The sequence below is a fragment of the Pteropus vampyrus genome, unplaced genomic scaffold (genome assembly GCF_000151845.1).
Source record: "Pteropus vampyrus isolate Shadow unplaced genomic scaffold, Pvam_2.0 Scaffold205, whole genome shotgun sequence".
NCBI classification, from domain to species: Eukaryota; Metazoa; Chordata; class Mammalia; order Chiroptera; family Pteropodidae; genus Pteropus; species Pteropus vampyrus.
This window is the reverse complement of record NW_011888986.1, coordinates 616,876-639,068: the sequence shown is the minus strand read 5'-3', so window position 1 is coordinate 639,068 and position 22,193 is coordinate 616,876. Positions and strand designations below refer to the sequence as shown.

The 22,193-nt window shown below is 37.4% G+C and overlaps 1 pseudogene; it reads left to right on the top strand.

Moving 5' to 3' along the window:
* The first annotated feature begins 6,520 nt into the window (after positions 1–6,520).
* LOC111746934 lies at positions 6,521–6,614 on the top strand (annotated as a pseudogene).
* Positions 6,615–22,193: the final 15,579 nt, after the last annotated feature.

Below are 22,193 nucleotides of genomic sequence, written 5' to 3'. Positions count from 1 at the left end.
AACATATTGTACACATGTATTAGAAAACAACAAAGATATAAAATCAATAAGCTTCTATTGCAGGGAGCATGCTTCTATTGTGCGGAACGTGCTTCTGCTCCATAAGGGGACCACGTGAGCTTTATATCTGTCAGAGAACGATAGTGGCATTCTGCCACACGTGTGTGATACAATAAGCTGAATCGTGCTTACAAATGTTAGGTGCAGGCGCCCTACTACACTAATGTAACACTCTAAATCCAGAGTCCTGTTCTTAGCTTTCAGCCTAGATCACAGCCAGACCTGGGACCAGCCAGGCCTGGGACACACTCCGCCTCTACAGGGCACTACCTTGTGCCCACAATCTACTTGTCATTCCTGGAGTGGCTTAGCCCCATGGGCACTACTCCCGGGTACTCGTTACCCTCTGTCTCTCTGGGTGCTGCTCAGCACACTTGGGGCATTGTGACATGGCAACTTGTACTTGTGGTCAGGTTAACAATAGCCCCATCACTTTGTTATCTATTTCATGGCATGGGCCCCTACATGCCCTAGTTTTTAGTGGAGCCAGGAGCCAATGTCATCTGGAACTGGTGGCATCATTGCCCAGGGCCTGAAACAGCAGACGGCCAGGGATATGGTATATGGTGGCCCTCTGCTGAAGACCCCATTTCCAGAGGGCTTCCCATAATCCTTGGCCTCATAGGGGGTGGTGACCCATCATCCACTCCTGGGAAGCCCACTGGGGCCGCCATAGAGTTAGACCTCAGTACATAGCCCAACTTTCGGTGCAGATATGCACTGGGCCAGTTTCATTCATGAGGACCAATCACACAGCGTGAAGCTCAGCCTATTGTCTGGACTACCCAGCACTGGTTTCATACCAAAAGGTTACTGTGGACAGCTGCAATGTCACGGCAGCCCACGTCGGGGACTGTCCATGGCATGAGCCCTCTGAGTACCAAGAATCCTCAGGTATGAGAGCCTGACCTTCTACATAGAGACTAGGTATGTCTCCTGTCTTAGCAGGCTCCACCAGGAGATCTGCTTGAAACTGCATGGGTCCCAATAGGGAGTACAGTTGATTTGACAGGGGGCTCTCAGAGAGCTGTGCTCACCACTCTAAGTACATCCCTCCACTTGGGGGTCTGTGCAATTCCCATGCAGGCAGTCTTCACCCAGGACCACAGCCACCTTTCCACGGTTACGAGATTAAGGCCAGTGATGGCCTCACTGGTCAGAAGGGCTGCATATATGGCAGCCAGTTGCTTCTCTATCAGAGAATAATATGCTTCTGTGCTTTTTCACGATTGGGACCAGAAGCCTATTGGCACCTTCTGGGAACCATGCTTCTGCCACATGCTCCATCCAAATTCTGCATCATCCACCTGTACTGTAAGCAGGAATGGGAGGGCTGGATCTACTACGCATAGGGTTTAGGCTTGTGCTACAGCTTGCTTTATAGTCTTAAAGGCCTCTTCTATCTCAGGGATCCAATCTCACTGGACACCCCATTGCAGTAGATGGTGCAAGAGTCACATCGAGGAGGCCAGGTGAAGGATGAACACTCTCCAAAACCCCAGAAGTCCAAATAGGTTTGAAATTGCTTCAGTCTCAGGTCGGGGATATGCCTGTATCTTATCAATTACCACCTCTGGCATTACTTTTGTCTTACCCAACCAGACAACTCCCAAGGATTTGTCAGAGGACCCAGGTCCCTGGACCTTGTCTTTGTTGACTGCCCTAACCCCAGTCGACGAGAGCTTATTGTATGCTGTTTGCCGCTGCTTCTATTTCTGTAAGAGAATCAGAAGTTAGCATTATATCATCAATGTAATGATACAAGTATATTGTGGGCAGTTGTTTCCACGTGGCTACATCTTGAGCTATGAGACCATGGCACAGGGTAGGGCTGTGCAGATAGCCCTGGAGAAGGATGAGGAATGTCCACTGTCACCCTTCCCAGGTGAAGGCAAACTGTTCTTGACTTTCTGGGGCTATGGTAATAGAGAAAAAGGCATTTGCCAAGTCTACCACATAATGGTATCATCCAAGTTCATGTGACAACTGGTCCATAATGTCTGTGACATTCGTCTCGTCAGCATGTAGGGGTGGCATAACCTTATTCAGCTCCCAATAGTCAACCATCATGCTCCAGGAGCCATCAGGCTACTTCACTGGCCGCATGGTGGAGTTGTATGGGCTACGAGTAGGATAAATAACACCAGCCTTTTCCCGCCTCCATTATAGTATGTCCTATTTCCTCCCGGTCTCCTGGCAGGCAATACTATTTTATGTTCACTATCTGGTTGTCCTGGGGCAATACCAACAAGGCATGGTGTGGATGTCCCTGCATAATAGGTTTTACCACCTGGATGTGAAGGCGGAATTTACCAGCAGTGGTATTCACTGTCAAGCCTTGCAAAACATCAATCCCCAAAATGTACTCCTGTATGGGACATATATATACTTGGTACATCTGAGGAGACAATCTGCCCATACCCAGTGTTACAGGGACCTGCTGCATGAGAATGTTTCAACCCCCATAGCCTACTATGGTTGCGATGGGTCCAAGAAATATGTCTTGATTCCCATAAAGCAGAGTGCTGTCAGCACTCGTGTCCACAGGGCTAATACCCTCTGTATATTGCAGGGGGACCGATGTATAGTCAGTTCCACATGCATCCTCAGGTCAACCAGCTATCCTGCCAACTGGGTGCTCTGGCCTGATCCCTAATCCAGGAGATAATTGGCCAGCCACACCTCACAGGTTGTGGGTTTCCCAGGAATAGGAGCGAATTGCTGGTCAAGATGCAGCTGATTCCACAGTGCCAGCTGCACTTCATTAGGTGCTGCTCAATCTTTTCTGCAGTGACCACTGCTGTGAGGAGATCAAATCACATCTGTCTGTGGCTCACTCTCGTGGCAGAATGGGCTGGGGGCTGCTCCGCTCCCCCTTTTCGGCCACACTTCCAGCTGTGCACTAGCTGGTTTGGAAGTGCAGGTTGGGGATGGGAGAGTGGGGGGAAGGGGTGTACGGCGTGCACTTGGGTAGAACGCTCCTTATGTTTCACTTCCACATCCCCCAACCTAGGCATAGAGAATGTTGCCTCGTGGATCCACCTATTCACACAAGGGGCCAGCAGTGCCGGCATAATGCCAAAAGTAGCGGCCAGGCCAGAAGTCAAATTCAAGTTTTTCATATGGGTTGTAAATATCTCTTCATTGAGGCTTGTATACTGGGAATGAATCATCATTCATTGCATGTCCATTTCCAGAATTATCTAGACCAATTGCACTCTGTCTCTGGCAGCATCCCAGAGTCGGCCCACACTGTACGAGTAGCGGACATGAGCCAATTAATGGAGAGTGATTGCCTGCACCCTGCGCCATTCACACCACACTCTGGAGGTGCTGCCTGAGGGACAGTATCACCATTATGGTGACCAGCCGAGCCATCTCTTCTGGAGATAATTCAGTCCCTTTGGCCCCGTCATCCCACAGCTGCAGCAGCCACCCTGGAACTGTCTCCCTAGCTCTCTGCCACACCTGTTTCGTCAGTCCTGGAGTTCAGCAGGGGTGTACTGGATGAAGGTGGTATGCTTTTTAGCTGGGGGGGGAGGGGGCGCCAGCAGCTTGCTCCCCTAATCCCCAGGGCCAACAGCTGTGCCACTTCGACTAACTGCCGTATCACTGGCTGCTCCTGCTGCAGTGTCACCGGCTAGCTCCCAGACCAGGACGATGGCAGCAACCCGTCAGGGCCCCACAACATGTGTTCTGCTGCTGCCAGCTGCCTTTCCAGTGCTATTTCCTGACATTGTAGCTGCTGCATCCGCTGAGCTTGATCCTGAACTTCCAGGCTGGCCTGCTACAGCACCACCAGGAACATTCAGGCTATCTAACCCGCTGCCTCTTGGGGAGTGGTTGGGATATTCGGCTCCAACATCTCCAGGGCTTTCGCAACGACCTCCAGATAGGGCTTCACTCCATCCCAATCCTCCGCGGGCATCCATGTAGCCAGATATGCAGCCATGGGATACCACTGGGAAGCAGGGGCCACATGTCCTCCACCTGGGTATCCTCCATCCGGGGACTATCTTGAGCACTGGGGGCCATATTCACCTCATCCTGTCGGTTATGCCATGTGTCAGAACTGAGCTGATGGAGAACGGAAAGTTTTGGTGGTGAGACCTCCAGTTGAAAGAATGCACAAGGGGTCGACATGAGAATGAAATGGCAGGCACAAACTTTATTGTGGGGAGCGTGCATCTATTGTGGGGAATGTGCTTCTGCTCCATTATATATGTCAGAGAACAGTAGTGGTATTCTGCCGCACATGCGTGATACAATAAGCTGAATCATGCTTACATATGTTAAGTGCAGGCATCCTACTACACTAATGTAACATTCTAAATCCAGGATCTTATTCCTAGCTTTGAGCCTAGATCACAGCCAGACCTAGGACCAGTCAAGCCTGGGATGAACAAATATCAATTAATGTAATCAGTCACATCAATAGGCTAAAGAAGAAAAATTATATAGTGGTATCAATTAATGCAGAAAAAGCATTTGACAAAAATCCAACACTCATTTTTGCTAAAGATTCATCAAACTAAGTATAGAGGGAAAATTCCTCAAAATGATGAACATCTACTAAAAAGCTCCAGCTAACATACTTAATGGTGAAAAACAAGATAATTTTTTTCTTACAACAGTAGCAAAGCAAGGATGTACCATCGCATGACTCCTATTCAACATCATACTGGAAGTCCTAGTTAATGCAATAGACAAGTAAAGGAAATAAAAGATATGCATATATGGAAGAAAAAATAATGCAGTCTTTGTTTGCAGATGCCATAATTGTCTATGTAGAAAATCCTGAAGAACTGACAAAAAATCCCTTTTGGAACTAATAAGCTACTATAGCAAGGTTATAAGGTTATACAGGTTTCAAAGTTAAAATATGAAGCAAAATTGTTTTTTTATATACTAGCAATAAAAAATTAGAATTTGAAATTAAAAACACAACACTATTTATGATCGTACAAAAAGAAAATGTTTAGGTATAAACTTAATGAAATATGTGTTAGCTTTATGTGAGGAAAAACTACAAAACAGTGATATAAAAATCAAAGAAGACCTAAATAAATAAAAGGATGTTTTATGTTTATGTACAGAAAAATTCAATATTGTTAAGATATTAGGTTTTACCAACTTGATCTATAGCATTCTAATAAAAATTATAGCAAATTATTTTTCTGATACTAACAAAGAGATTCTAAAATGTATGTAAAAAGGAAAAGAAACAGAATATCCAATACAATATTAGAGAAGAAAAATGTTGGACTAATACTACCAGACTTCAACACATACTATAAAGATATGATAGTTAAGACATTGCAGTATTGGTGAACTAATAAATGAATACATAAATGAAATAAAATAAAGAGCCCTGTAATAGAACTACATATATATAGTCAACTGATCTTTGACAAAGGGACAAAAGCACAGCAATGGAGAAAGAACAGATTTTCAGCAAGTGGTGCTGGAACAAGTGGACATCCACAAACAAACAACAAAAATAGAATCTAGTCACTGAATCTAGTCACTATTCATAAATAATAATTCAAAATAGATCACAAAACTAAACAAAAAATGCAAAACTATAAATCATCTAGAGGATAATATAGTTAAAAATGTAGGTAATTTTATGTTTGATGATGAGTTTTATGTATAATACCAAAAACATACCCCATGAAAGAAAAAAATGGTAAATTTAATTCATTAAAATTTAAAACACCTGATCTGCAAAAGTCATTTTTAAGAGAATGAAAAGACAAGCTTCAGACTGGAAAAAAATGCTTGCCAAACACATAACTGTTAAATGACTTGTATCCAAAATATATAATGAACTTTTAAAACTTAGCAATAAGGAAACAAAACAACCGAATTCAAAAATGAATATTTACCCAAAAAACTTTAAAACATTTATCTGCAAAGGTATATGCACTCAAAGGTATATGTTCATAGCAGCATTAGTCATGGTGCTGAAGACATGGAAACACCCAAAGTGATCTATGATAGATGACTGGAAAAAGAAAATGTGGTACATATATACAATGAAATATTACTCAACCATGAGAAAAAACGAAATACTGCCATTTGTGATAACATGGATGGATCTTGAGATAATTATGTTAAGTGAAATAAGTTGGACATAAAAAGTTGAAAACTATATGATTTCACCCATATGTGTGATATAAAACTAAAAGCAACAAACGAACATGACAAATAAGCAAAGACTCATGGACACAGACAGTGCATTAGTTTACCAGAGGGAAAAGGGAGTCGGGGGATGTAGATAGGGGTGAAATGTGTCAAATATTGGTGATGGAAGTTAAATCTAACTGTGGGTGGTGAATACACAATGCAATGTATATATGACATATTGTTGAATTGTACACTTGAAACTTATTTGATTTTATTAATCAATGTCACATTAATAGTTTTCATTTAAAAATGTGCAAAAACTCTGAACAGAATACTTATTTCAGTAGCACATATACTAAAATTGGAATGATGCATGGCCCCTGCACAAGAATGACAGATACATTTGTTAAGCTTTCCATATTTTAAAGACATAGATTGGCCGAATGGATAAAATTGTTTAAAAAACATTGTAAAATGATAAGAGTGAATTCATCAGGAAGATAAAATAATGCATATTTACATCAATATCAAAGCTCTAAAATGTATGAATTAAACGTTGACAAAATTGAAGAGATAAATAAATAGCTCCACAATAATAGTAGAGGACTTCAATATTCTACTTTAAATAATGTCAGAACAACTAGAAAAAATATCAATGAGAACATAAGGACTTGAAAAATACAATAAGCTTAACACAATTGGATCTAATAGACATTATATATATATGTGTGTATATATATACACACACATATATATATATATATATATATATATATATACACACACACTACCTTCAACAGAAGCAGAATACACATTTTGTGCATATGGAAGATTCTTCACAGTAGATTATATTTTAGGTCACGAAATATGTCTTAATAAATTTTAAACACTGAAATCATACAAAGTATTTTTTCTGGTCACAATGGAATAAAACTAAGAATCAATAGTCAGAAGAAAATGGGATAATACAAAATTATATGCAAATTAAACAGCATACTTTTAAGTGAACAAAGGGTCAAAGAGGAAGTTGCAAAGGAAATTAGAAAATATCTTGAGACAAATGCAAATGAAAACATAACATACCAGAATGGATGTGATATTGTGAAAGCAGGACTAAGAGGGGAATTTATAGCTCTAAACACTTACATGTATAAAAAGAAGAAAAACTTCAAACCAACAACCCCACTTCATACTTAAAGAAAAAGAAGAACAAGTTAAACTAAAGCTAGCAGAAAAAGTGAAATAATAAAAATTATAGAAGAGTTAAAATAGTGAATAGAAAAACAATGAAACTAAGAGTTGGTTCTCTGTAAATGTCATCAAAATTGACAAACCTTAGATAATTAACTAAGGAAACAGAAGTGAGGATTCAAATAACTAAAACAAGAAATGAAAAAGAATTTTACCACAGACTTTACAGAAATAAAAAGGATTATAAGAGAATACAATGAATAACTACACACCAGACAATTTGATAACTTATATGAAAAAATAAATTTCTGCAAACACATAAGCTACCAAAACTAAAATCATAAATAAATAGAAAATCTGAACAGATCTATAACCAGTAAAGGGATTAAATCTGTAATCAAAAGCCTCCCAGAAAAGAAAATACCAGGACTAGATAACTTTACTGGAGAATTCTTCTAAACATTTAAAGAATTAATACCAATCCTTTTCAAACTCTTTTTAGAAAGTTAAGAGGAGAGAACACTTCTAGATTCATTCTATGTAGTCGCCATTACCCTGATACTATAGCCAGAAAAAAATATTACAAGAAAGGAAAGCTAAAGACCAATATTCTTGATAAATACTGATGCAAAAAATCCCAGAAAAATACTAGCAAACAAATTTCAACAGCACATTAAACAGACTGTACACAATGACCAACTGATACTTATTGCTGCAATGCAAGAATGGTTTATCAAATGAAAATTAATCAATGTAATATATATCATTAACATCACTAATTATTAGAGAAATGCAAATTCAAATAATAATAAGATGACACTTCACACCTATTAGTATGGTTACCATGTAAAGAATACTGGTGAGGATATAGAGAAACTGGAACTCTTGTTCACTGCTGGTGAGAATGTACAATGGCACAGCCATTGTGGAAAACAGTATGGTGGCTCCTCAAAATATTAAAAATAAAATTTCTATATAATCTAGCAGTCTTACTTCTAGAAGTATATCTGAAGAATTGAAAGCAGGGTCCCAAAGTGATATCTGTACACTCATGTTCATTGCAGCATCGTTCACAATAGACAAGTGGTGGAAGCAGAGCAAGTAAGTATCTATTGATGGATGAATGGGAAATCAAAATGTAGTGTATACATGAAAAATTTATTCAGACTTTAAAAAGGACATTTTGATACGTGCTACAACATGGATGATCCTTGAGGATATTATGTTAAGTAAAATAGCTAGTCCCCCCAAAATAAATACTGTATGATTCCACTTATACAAGGTATTTATAGTAGTCAGAATTAAGGAAATAGTGATTGCTTGGGGCTGAGTGGAGGGGAGTTGTTTGACAGATATCAGATATAGATTTTCAGTTTTGCAAGATGAAAAAATTCTGGAAATTGGTTGCATAAAATGTATACATACTTAACACTACTGAACTGTGCACTTAAAAATGTCTAAGACTGTAAATTTTATTTTACAATTCAAATTAAAATAATCAATTAATGTAGTACTCTTTGGTAATGAAATAAAGGAAAATAACCACATGATCATTTCAACAGACATAAAATATAATCTGACACAATCTAAAATTTTTTCAAGGTAAAAACTCTCAACAAACTAGGATTAGATGTAAACTACAATACAATTAAGGACATTTTTATTATGAAAACCCACTGTCAACATTATGCTTACTGGTAAATGATCAAATACTTTCCCTTTAGCATAAGGAACAAGACAAGGATGTTCATTCTTGTCACTATATTTTATATGTAGAGAAATTTGAACCCTCACACATTGCTGGTGGGAACTTAAAATGTTCAGACACTTTGGAAAACAGTTTGGTATTTACTAAAAAGACTAAATGTAGAGTTACTATATGATCCAATCATCCACTCCCAATTATATATCTAAAAGAAATGAAGACATAAATCTACACAAAAACCATTCACAAATATTTAAGCTCACCTTATTCATAATAACCCAAAGAGGGAACAACTGAAACATCTATCAACTGATGACTAAAGAAAATGTGCTATATTCATACAATGGAAAATTGTTCATCAATAAAAAAATCAAGTATTGATATGTGCTACAACATGAGCAATGTATATGCTTCCATTTATTTGTTGTATCTTCTTTAATTTCTTCAATGACTTGTAATTTTCTGAGTTCAGGATTTTACCTCCTTGGTTGAATTTATTCCTAGATATTTTATTTTATTTTCTGATGTGATTGTGAATAGAATTCTTTTCTTCATTTCTCTTTCTGTTAGTTCATTATTGGTATATAAAAATGTAATTAATTTCTGTTTATTAATTTTGTATCCTCCTACTTTACCAAATTTATTTATCAGTTCTAACAGTCTTTTGGTAATATCTTTAGAGTTCTCTATATATAATATCATGTTATCTGCAAATAATGACATTTTTACTTCTTTCTTTCTAATTTGGATATGTTTTATTTCATTTCTTGTCTGATTGCTGATGGCTAGGACTTCCAATACTATGTTTAATAAAAGTGGTGAAAGTGGACATTCTCGTCTTGTTCCTGATCTTAAGGAAAATGATTTTAGCTTTTCACCATTGAGTATGATGTTAGCTGTGGGTTAGTCATAAATGGTCTTTATTATGTTAAGAGATGTTCCCTCTATTACTACTTTGCTAAGAGTTTTTTTTTTTATCATAAATGGATGCTGGATTTTCTCAAATGCTTTTTACACATCTATTGATATGATCATATAATTTTTATCTTTTATTTTGTTAATGTAGTGTATCACATTAATTGCTTTATGGTTATTGAACCAAACTTGCATCCCAGGAATAAATCTCATTCTATCATAGTGTATTATCTTTTAAATGTATTGCTGAATTCAGTTTGCTAATATTTTGTTGAGGATTTTTGTACCTATAATCATAATGGATTTTGTCCTATAATTTTCTTTTTTTGTGGTTTCTTCATCTGGTTTTGGTATCAGGGTAACACTGGCCTTGTAAAATGAGTCTTTCATCCTCTTGAATTTTTTGAATAGTTTGAGAATGGTAGGTATTTATTCTTCTTTGAGTGTTTGGTAAAACTTACCCATGAAGACATCTGGTCCAGGATTTTTGTTTGTTGGGAGTCTTTTGATTACTGATTAAATTTCAATAGTAGTTACTGGCCTGTTCAGATTTTCTGTTTCTTCTTGACTCAGTATTGGAAGATTATATGTTTCTAAGATTTATCCATTTCTTCCAGATAGTTCAATTTGTTGGCATATAACTGTTCACAGCATTTTCTTATAATTCTTTGTAATTCTGTGGTGTTGGTTGTTCCTTCTTTCATTTCTGATTTTATTTATTTGAGTCCTCTCTTTTTTCTTGATGAGTATGGTTAAGCGTTTATCAATTTTGTTTATTTTTTTTCACAGAACCACCTCTTCATTTTATTGATCTTTTCCATTTTTCTTTTAGACTCTCTTTTGTTTATTTCCATTCTGTTCTTTATTATTTCCTTCCTCCTCTCACTTTGAACTTTGTTTCCTGTTCTTTTTCTAGTTTGTTTAAGTATAAGTTTGGACTGTTTCTTGGAGATGTTTCTTGTTTCCTGAAGTAGGCTTGTATTGCCATGAATTTTCCTCTTAAGACTGCTTTTTCTGTGTCCCATAGATTTTTGATCATTGTGTTTTTGTTTTCATTTGTCTCAAGGTACCTTTTTATTTCTTCCTTGATCTCACTGTTAACTCATTCACTGTTTAGTAGCATGTTATTTAGCCTCAATGTGTTTGTGCGTTTTTCAGTTTTTTCTTGTAATTGATTTCTAGTTTCATACCATTGTGATTAGAGAAGATGCTTGATATGAGTTTCATCTTCTTAAGTTTATGGAGAATTGTTTTGTGAACTAACATGTTGTAATGCAGGAACACCAGGCCAGGACCCCACACCTGGGATATTCCAGAAAAACCACCAGGAAGACCAGAGAGGAATGACATACTGTTTGTTATTCATGGGGCAGGGAAGCCTCAGCAGCGGCCAGTTGGAGCTGCAGGAAAATGCACCTGGCCAAAGACAAGCAATGTTTTATGCACACAAGCAGAGGGAGGGGTAATCTCATTGGGGGAGCAGCCACCTTCTCAGGTGCACAGGAGCAAGATGTGCTGCTTGGTTACAGGAGCAGATAACGTCCATGGGAGCAGTAGAAAACGTCCTTGGGAGCAGCAGAAAATGTCCTTGGGAGCAGGCATTGCTGAAAGCTCTTTGTGTATGGCCTTCCTTTGCTGCTGACTGGGCAGTCATCAGTCTGTGGAGGGGCTATGTTCTGAATTAACCTTATACATGTGGTCTATTCTGAAAAATGTTTCATGTGCACTCAAAAATATTTTATGTTCTGTTGCTTTGGGGTAAAATACTCTAATATCAAATCCATCTGGTCTAATATGTTGTTTAAGGGCACTGTTTCCTTGTTGATTCTGTTTGGATGATCTGTCCATTGATATCAATGGGGTGTTAAAGTCCCCTACAATTACTATATTACTGTCGATCTCTCCCTTTGTGTCTGTTAATATTTGCTTTTTGAATTGAGATGCTTTTACATTGAATATACATCAGTGTTTACAAGGGTTATATCCTTTTGTTGGACTGATCCCTTTATCATTATCATTGTGTCCTTCTTTGTCTCTTGTTTCAAAGTGTACTTTGTCTGATATAAGTATTGCTACTACAGCTTTTTCTTTTTGTTTTGATTTGCATGAAATATATTTTCTACTTCTTTACTTTCAATTTGTTTGTCTTTCTAGCTAAAATGGGTCTCTTATATGTATGTATGGGTCTTGTTTTCTTATCCATTTAGCCACATTATGTCTTTTGATTGGAGTATTTAATACATTTACATATAAAGGGATTATTGGTAGCTATGTAGTTACTGTCATTTTATTATTCATATTTATGTTCTTTTTTTTTTCCTTTTGTTTTCTTTTTTAAAAGAAGTCCCTTTAAAAATTGTAATAATGGTTTGGTGGTGATGAATTTCTTTAGCTTTTTCTTCTATGGGAAGCTCTTTTTTTTTTAAGCCAGTTTATTTATTTATTTTTTCATACTATCTATACATAATTTTTTAAAAACTTTATTTTTTTATTTTCCCCCTCCCTTTGGGTAACCACTTGTCCATTGTCCATGTCCATGCGTCTCTATTTGTCCTGTTCATTTGTTACTTTTAGGTTTATATCACATACGTGATATCATGTGATTTTCAACATTTCTGCCTGGCTTATTTCGCTTAGTATGATTATTTCAAGGTCCATCCATGTTCTTGCAAATGGCAGAATTTCATCTCTTCTTATGGCTGAGTAATATTGTATATATGTATATATGTACCAGTTTCTTTAGCCAATCATCTATCATAGGACACTTCGGTTGCTTCCATGTCTGGCCACTGTGAATGATGCTACTATGAACATCGGTGTGCAAATATCTTTTCAGATATGGGTTTTCAAGATTTTGGAGTAAATATCCAATAGAAAGATTGCTGGATCATATGGTAGGTCAATTCTTAGTTTTTTTGAGGACCCTCCATACCGCTTTCCACAGTGGCTGTACCAATTTGCAGTCCCATCAGCAGTGTATGAGGGTTCTATTTTTGTTCTATTTCTCTAAAAACTGCTGATGGGATTTTGATGGGGATTGCCTTAAATCTGTATAATGCTTTAGGTAATAAGGTCATTTTAACTATGTTGATTCTTCCAATCCAAGAACACAGAATATCTATTCATTTCTTTGTATCTTCTTCGATTTCTTTTAATAGGGTCTTGTAGTTTTCATTATATAGGCCCTTCACATGTTTCGTTAGATTTATCATTAGGTATTTTATTAATTTTGTTGTTGCAATTGCAAAAGGAATTATTTTTTCCACTTCTTTTTCTGACACTTCATTATTAGAGTATAGGAATGCTCTGGATTTTTGAACGTTGATACTGTATCCAGAGACTTTACTGTATTTGCTTTTTGTTTCTAGTAGTATTCTTGTGAAGTCTTTAGGATTTTCTATATAGAGAATCATGTCATCAGCAAATAGTGACAATTTGACTTTTTCGTTTCCTATTTGGATGCCTTTTATATCTTTCTCTTGTCTGAGTGGACTTGCTAGGGCCTCCGATGTTATATTGAATAACAATGGCGATAGTGCACAGCCTTGCCTTGTTCCTGATCTTAGAGGGAAGACTTAGTTTTTCACCATTAAGTATAATGTTGGCTGAGGGCTTGCCATCTATGGCTTTTATTGTGTTAAGGTACTTTCCTTTTATAGTGATTTCGTTAAGTGGTTTGATCACAAATGGATGCTGTATCTTATCGAAGGCTTTTTCTGCATCTATTGATATGATCATATGATTCTTATTTTTTAATTTGTTTATGTGGTGTATTATATTAATCAATTTGCGTATGTTGAACCATCCCTGTGCTCCTGGGATGAAGCCCACTTGATTGTGGTGTATAATCTTTTTAATATGTATTTGGTTCGCTAGTATCTCACCTTATTTAGGATTTTTGCATCTATCTGTGTTCATGAGAAATATTGGTCTATAGTTTTCTTTCTTTGTGTTATCTTTACTAAGTTTTGGTATCAAGGTAATATTGGTCTCATAAAATTAGTTGGGAAGTGTTGCCTTCTCTTCTATTTTTTGGAAGAGTTTGAGGAGAATAGGTATTAAATCTTTGAATGTTTGGTAGAATTCACTGGTGAAGCCATCTAGTCCTGGATTTTTACTTTTTGGTAAGTGTTTCATGATTGTTTCAATTTCCATAGTGCTGATAGGTCTATTTAGATTTTCCAGTTTTTGATTCAGTTTAGGATAGTTATATTTTTCTAAGTACTGGTCCATTTCTTCTAGGTTATTAAATTTGGTGTTATATACTTTTTCATAATATTCTTTTATGATCCTTTGTATTTCTGCAGTGTCTGTCATAATTTCCCCTCTTTCATCCCTGATTTTGTTTATTTGTGTCCTTTCTCTTTTTTCTTTAGTGAGTTTAGCCAGGTGTTTGTCAATTTTATTAAACTTCTCAAAGAACCAGCTCTTTGTTGCACTTTTTAAAAATTTTTTTGTTTCCAATTTCATTTATTTCTGCTTTAATTTTGATTATTTCTTTCCTTTTGCTGACTTTAGGCCTCATTTGTTCTTCCAATTCTAGCTTTTTAAGATGAAGCATTAGATTATTTATTTGGGCTTGTTCTTGTTTTTGGAGATAGGCCTGTAATGATAAGAACTTTCCTCTTATAACTGCTTTTGCCATGTCCCAAAAGTTTAGATATGTTGTACTATCATTATCATTTGTTTCTATGTATCTCTTGATTTCTTTATTTCTTCTCTGACCTAGTTATTCTTCAGTAGTATGTTGTTTAATCTCCATTTATTTGTGGTTCTTTCCCCTTTCTTTTTACAGTTGTTCTCTAGCTTTAAAGCATTGTGATCAGAGAATATGTTTGGTATGATTTCAACCTTCTTATATTTGTTGAGGCTATCTCTGTGTCCTAGTATGTGGTCAATCCTTGAGAATGTCTCATGTGCACTAGAGAAGAATATGTAAGCAGTATTTGGGGTTTAAAGGCTCTGTAAATGTCAATTATGTCCAGTTGGTCTAATGTATCATTTAAAGATGTTATTTCCTTATTAATTTTCTATTTGGATGATCTGTCCATATCTCACAGTGGGGTATTTATGTCCCTTACTATGATAATGTTTTGTTCTGTTTCTCCCTTTAGTTCTATTAGTAATTGCTTTACAAACACTATTATTAATAAGTGTTATGTCTTCTTGGTGCATGATTCCCTTTATCATTGTCCCTCAGTATCTTTCTCTACCTTTTTTATTTTGAAGTCTATTTCATCTAATATTAGTACCGCTACCCCCGATTTTCTCCGAATGGCATTTGCTTGAAATATCATTTTCCGCCCTTTCACTTCGAGTCTATATTTGTCTTTGGAGCTGAGATGTGTCTCCTGGAGGCAGCATATGGTTGGGTTATGTTTTTTGATATATTTTATTGATGAGTTCAGTTCACTTACATTTAGGGTGACTATTGAAATATGAGGTCTTCTTATAGGCATTTTATCTCTTGCTTTCTGGTAACTTATTGTTTCCATTGCTTCCTTGTTCTTGTGTTTTTGTTTGTTTGTTTGTTTGTTTTAATTTTGGTTGGCTTTTGTCAGTTTTCCCTCTGATTCTTCTTGTTTTATGCTATATACTTCAGTTCTGAATCTTTGGCATGTGGTTACCCTTATGAATATAAAAAGGATAGTTGTATATATACAGTCGTCCCTTTTCTTCTGTGTGTGCCTTTACTCCATTCTCCTTTGTGAATTTAGATCTTTGAATCCTTCTCTTTTCAGTCATTGTTATGTCATTTTGTCTCTATGTATGCTGAACTTTCATTACTATCTTGCTATATAGCAAATCTCTTCTTATTTTAAGCTTATAATGCCCTGTTCTTAGTAAGGGTTACACTCCTCTGCTTTTTCAGCCTGCTAGTCACCTTACTCCTAATTATGCATTTTTTTTGGTCATTTTGTTTTAAGTGAGCTGACCTTTTTCCGTATTTCCTGTAGCGCAAGCCTCATAGTGGAGAATTCTGTCAATTTTGTATGTCTCGAAAGGTTTTAATTTTTCCTTCATATCTAAAGGAGAGCTTAGCTGGATACATTATTCTTGGCTGGTAGTTCCTTTCATTTAATAATTTGAATATTTGATTTCACTCCTTTCTGGTTTGTAAGGTTTGTACTGAGAAGTCCAACCATAATCTAATGCCTTTTCCATTATAGGTTATCGCCTTCTTTTCCCTGGCTGCCTTGAGAATTCTTTCTGTTGATTTTTGATAATTTTAATATTATGCGTCTTGGTGATGGCCTTTTTAGGACAAAATAATTGTGTGTTCTGTTTACTTCTTAAATTCCAAGCTCCAGCTCATTCTCTAGATTTAGGAAATTCTTGTCCACTATTTGTCTGAAAATGCTTTCTAATCCCTGCTCCTTTTCCTCCTATTTGAGAATTCCCATTATTCTTATGTTTCTTCTCCTAATGGTAGCAGCTAGTTCTTGTATTTCTATTTCATTATTTTTCATTCTTCGATTTCTCTCTTCTTCCTTCTGATTTATTTCTAGATTTCTCTCTGTGATATCACTGATCCTTCCCTCCATTTGGTCAATTCTATTTCCTGAACTTGTTATTTCATTTTTCAACTCTTGCAGTGTGTTCTTTATCTCTAGAAGGTCTATTCAGTTCTCTTTGAGGGTTTTGATCTCCTTAATAAAGAATTCATTCTTCTCAACCAGTTGTTTTTTCAATTCCTGAAATTGTTGATATGATTCGTTTCGGATCTCACTCAGTTTTTTCAGAAGTACCATCCTGAATTCTCTGTCATTTAAATCACATATTTCTATCTCTGTAAGCTTATTTTCTGGAGATTTTTCTCTTTCTTTCTAAGATGCCTTGTCACTTTGGTTTTTCATGGTGTTTAATAGACTATTTCTCTACCTGGGCATTAATGGAATTGTGTTCTGCTTTTTTTTTTCCCCCAGAAGGAAGATTTATTATGTAATGGTCCCTAGCCTGTTGCAAATAAGGTGTTTTTCTTTTGGTTACCAGTAGGTGGCATCTAAGTCTCTTGGATCTCTGCTTTATATAAAGTGTTAATAATGTCTTCTTTTTCCTTATAGATGTTTAATCATACTTGCTGCCCTCAGTCTCAGTTCCTGTCAGTGTTAGTGACAGTTTCAGTAGCGTTTGCTCGGATTCCCCTGAAGCTCTGCGGCGTTCTGTCTTGGAGGGTATGTGGGGAGGGGCCCTCTGGGTTGGTGGTTGGAGGCTGCGGCTCAACCTCAGTTTTACAACTGTGGCTGGTAAAAATCAACTGCTTTTTTTCTGTCATCCCCACTTTTCTGGCATCCCTGTTTCTCTGACTTCTGCCCTGATGATTGGGCATTGCCACTGGCTGTGCGAAGCTCACAGCATGCCCAGGCAAGGCTATTCAGGGAACTCGCAGCTCCTTCTCCCCTCCCTCTCCTCCTACAGGGAGCTCCGGCTGCAAGAGGCAGCTTCGTTGTTTCTCCCAGCCCACCCCCATACACCCGGGGTTCTAACCTGTGGTAGCTTTTATGTGTAGATCCCGCATGTGCTGGTGTGCTGTTTGAGTGTTTTTTGTTGAGTTTTAGATTTTCAGCTTATTGTTGTTTCAAGGGGAGAGATCTGGGAATGTCTCTCACGCTGCCATGTTTAATCCAGGAAGCTCTTTATCTCTCCTATTTTAAAAGACTTGCTGGGTAGAGTAGTCTTAGTTGTAGTTCCTTGTTTTGCATTACTTTGAATATTTCCTGCCAAACCCTTCTGGATTGCAAAGTTTCTGCAGAGAAATTAGCTGACAATCATATGGGAGCTCCCTTGTAAGTCATTGACTGCTTTTCTCTTGCTACTTTTAATATTCTCTCTTCATCTTTAATCTTTGGCATTTTTATTATAATGTGTCTTGGTGTGAGTCTCTTAGAGCTCATCTCATTTGGGTCTCTCTGCACTCCCTGGACATGTGTGTCTATTTTTTTCTCTAGGTTAGGGAATTTTTAGTCATTATTTCATCAAACAGGTTTTATATTTTCAATCCCTTGCACTCTCTCTTTCCCTTCTGGTACTTTTTTGATACAAATGTTAAAAAGCTTGATGTTGTCCCAGAGGTCACTTAAACTATCCTGCTTTTTAAAAATTATTTTTGCTTGTTGCCATTCTGATTTTTTTCCAGTACCTTATCTTCCAAATTGCTGATTTTATCCTCTGCTTCATCTAATCAGCTGTTGATTCCTTCTAGTGTATTTTTTATTGCGCTTATTATATTCTTCATTTCCGACTGTTTTTTTTTTTATGGTTTCAATGTTCTTTTTTATGTTACTATCTCTTTGTTGAAGTTCTCATTACTTGATCTATTCTTCCCTCAAGTTCACTGAGCATCCTTATAACCAGTGTTTTGAACTCCATATCTGGTAAATCGCTTGCCTCCATTTCTTTCATTTCTTTTTGTAGAGTTTTGTCCTTTTTTTTTTTTTTTCATTTCAGACATGTTTCCTTGTCTCTTCATTTTGGCTGCCTCTCTGTGTTTGTTTTTATGCATTAGTTAAATCTGCTACATCTCCCAGTCTTGGCATGGTAGCCTTACATAGTACGTGTCCTGTGGGACCCAGCGGCATAGTCTCCCAGGTCACCTGAATTGAGCACTCCAAGAGAGTCCTTATATGGATTGTTTGTGCCATTCTGTTGTAGCTGAGCCTTGACTGCTATTTGTTCATTAGTGGGTGGGATTGGCCCTCAGTCCGACTCGCTGTGAGGACTGGCCACGACTACAGTGGAGACTGACTATATGGAGTGGTATTTGCTTAAACCGGGCTCTGGTGCCCTCTGAGACCATCCTGTGGATGTGCCATTTGTGGAGATAATCAGCTGTTTCTCTGTTGTGGTCTGTGCCTAGTCACCAGGTGTGTTGCTTTTGGGGCCTTTTGGGAAGGGCTTTGGTGCAAGCCAAGGTCAGCTGCTGCCTATTCCTGGTCCAGGTCCACCTAGTAGGAGTTATCAAGTGATCTGCATTTGGCAGCTGGCTGTGCTGGGCCCAGAGATGTGTGATAGAGGTCATACTGTGATCCAAGTTTGGATGTCCTCCTTGCTGAGCCTGGAACCACACAGGAAAAGGCACAAGGCATACTGAGGCCAGCCATCACCTGTCTATGGACCTTGGGGAGCTTTTAAAGCTTGCAGCCTAGGCTGCAGCTGCCTGTGAAGCACAAATAATCAAAGAGCCAATGGCAGTGTGTGAGTTTGGTGGGGCAAGTGGTGTTTACTAGGTTAAAGCAGACTCAGATTTTGCACCCTTGGGTGGGGGTGATCAACACAAGAACAAAAGTGCCTCTTGCCCTGAAGCCATACAATTCAGTCTCTCTCCATAGGTCTCTGGTGTCTTGAACTGCTATCCCTTTGCTGGAGCTCAGGGTGAGTGCCTGTGAATGAGTAAATCTGTGCATAAGCCCTTTAAGAGGATTACTGGGTTTCCAGCAGCTCTCCCTCTCACTCAGAAGAAATCCCTACTAAATTGAATGTTGTAGGGTCTCAGGGAGTCACAAGGGTGGGGCAAGTGATATTTTCCTGGTGAATGCAGATTCAGATTTGGCATTTGTCTTCTTCTATAGACTGTGTGGGTGGAGGGCTCAACAGAGAGACAATGGTGGCCATAGCCCTGATGCTGTTGTAGCCGCCAGCCCCCGAAAGACACATGGACCACCGGAAATCAGTGAGTTATAGGAAATACGCTCTTTATTCAGCCAGCTGGGTCTGCCAGGGGTACGCAGACCCCAAATTAAGCAGCCCCGAAATGTAGAGGTACAGGGTTTTTAAGCCCTAAATCCCATTCCTCATTCTGTCTTAAACACAAAGGTCTATTTTTCTCCTATTCACTACCTGTCAACCCACAAATCAGTTGTGCAAGCCGGGGGTACAGAAGCAGAAAGCTTATTGTTAGAATGTTACGTTCTCATGGGTGATAGCCTATGTTCCCATGGGCGATAGCCTATGTTCCCATGGGTGATAGCCAAGCAGTAATTTTCCAGCCAGCACAATGCCACACAATTTAGTTTCTCTCCATGTGTCTCTGGCACCTTTTGAGCTGCTGTCCTTTTGCTGGAGTTCAGGGTGAATGCCTTAAACAAACGAGTCTCTGTGTGAACCCTTTAAGAGGGCATTTGAGGTTCCATCAGCCATTCATCTCGTCAGGATGGGAAGGAATTGCCATTGATAATTACAGTCATTTGTTGTGGGGACAACTCTTCCTGGGATTGGATTCTTGGGCTAGGAGCTTTGTGTGGAGCCAGGACCCATTGCTCTTCAGTGGAGACTTCTGCAGCTGAGATATTCATCCCAATTCTTAAATGCCACATGTGGATATAAGACCAATTCGTTTTGCATCTCTGCTCCTCTTACCAGTCTTGATGGGGCCTCTTCTTTGTCCTTAGTTATAGGAGTTTTGTTCAGCTAGTCTTCAGGTGATTCTCCAGGTTGATTGATCTATAATTTAGTTTTAATTTTGATGCAGTCATGGGAAAAGGTGAACACAGCACTTAATTCTCTGCCATGTTGAGTGGAACCCTTACCTATTAATTTGTAGATTCTGTTGAATTTTCTACATAGTGTCACCTACATACAGAAAAATAACAATTCTATTACTTTTCTTTCAAGTTTTCTCCACTCCCCTTCCCTGACATCTGTTACTGCACTGACTTGGAATCTCTACTACAGAGTTGAATGAAAGTGGAGATTGTCGACATTCTTATATTTTTGACTTCAGAGGAAAAATTTTTAAAACTTTAAAGAATAAGATTGCTTTAACTTTTGTCTGTGTTTGTAGATGACCTTTGTCAGATTAAGAAACTTTTCTCCTATTTCTAGTTTGCTAAGAGTAGCTCTCAATAACATATATTAATTTTTATCATTTTGGAAAGTATTGAGCTGGTCCTTTGTTTTATCAATGTGGTGTCCTCATTAACGTGCACTGCAGTCTTGTATTTAAGGCATACGTTTTGTAGGCTGTACATAATCAGATACTTTTTTATCTAGCTTGACAATCTTTTAGTTTTGATAGGAGTCTTCCATTTTCACTTAATGAGCTATTCTCTTTAAAGTTAACTTAGGGGTTGAAGCTACGATCTTTCTCTGTGTTTTATATTCTCTGAGAACTATACTCTTCATTTTAGGGGTAATTAAAAATTGATTTCAAGTCAAATTAGAAGTTATGAAAGCTAGTTATAAGAGGGAAAGCTTAAGAAATAAAATTGGCTCAATATATTTTCTTAGTTTCCTGAAATTAAAGTTAGTCATACAATAAAAAATATTAAAAATTATTCAGTAGTCATTACCTATCACAGCTTATCCACCTACCATTGTTTATTCATTTGTATTCGGTCATTTACCTACTTCAATTTATCCACCTATCACCATCATGTGAAGAAGCACCATAAAATTAGAATATTACCCTCAAAAGTTTTTTTTTTTTTTAAATTTAAGTATAGTTGGTATACAATCTTATATTGGTTATATTGGTTTCAGGTGTACAATATAGTGATTCAACATTTTTATACCTTACAATGTGGTTATATCACTAATTCTAGTAATCACTCGTCATTGTGTAGACTTATCACATTATTATTGACTATATTCTCCTTCCTCTTTTCACTCATTCCTCCCACCCCTTTCTTGTAACTATCTCTTTGGTCTCTACTTCTATGGGTCTGTTTTTGTTTTCTTTTGTTTTGATATGTTTTTAGATTCCACATATAAGTGAAACCATACAGTATTTGTCTTCTCTGACTTCTTTCATTTAGCATAATACTCTCTGGATCTATTCATAAATTGCAAATGGCAAGATTTTATTCTTTTTTATTGCTGCATAATATTCCAGTGTGTGTGTGTGTGTGTGTGTGTGTGTGTGTGTGTGTGTGTGTGTATCTTATTTACTCATTCATCTATCTATGGATAATCTTCTTTATCCATTCATCTATCTGTGGACACCTGGGTTGTTTACATTGTTTTAGTTATTGTAAATAATAAATACAGGAGTGTATGTAATTTTTCAAGTTAATGTTTCATTTTCTTTGGATAAATACACAGAAGTAGAATTGCTAGGTTGTATTGTATACTCATTTTTAGGTTTTTGAAGAATCTTCATACTGTATTCCATAGTGATTTCACCACTTTGCAGTCTCACCATCAGTGCATGAGGGTTTCCTTTTTTCCACATCCTCATTAACATATGTTATTTTTT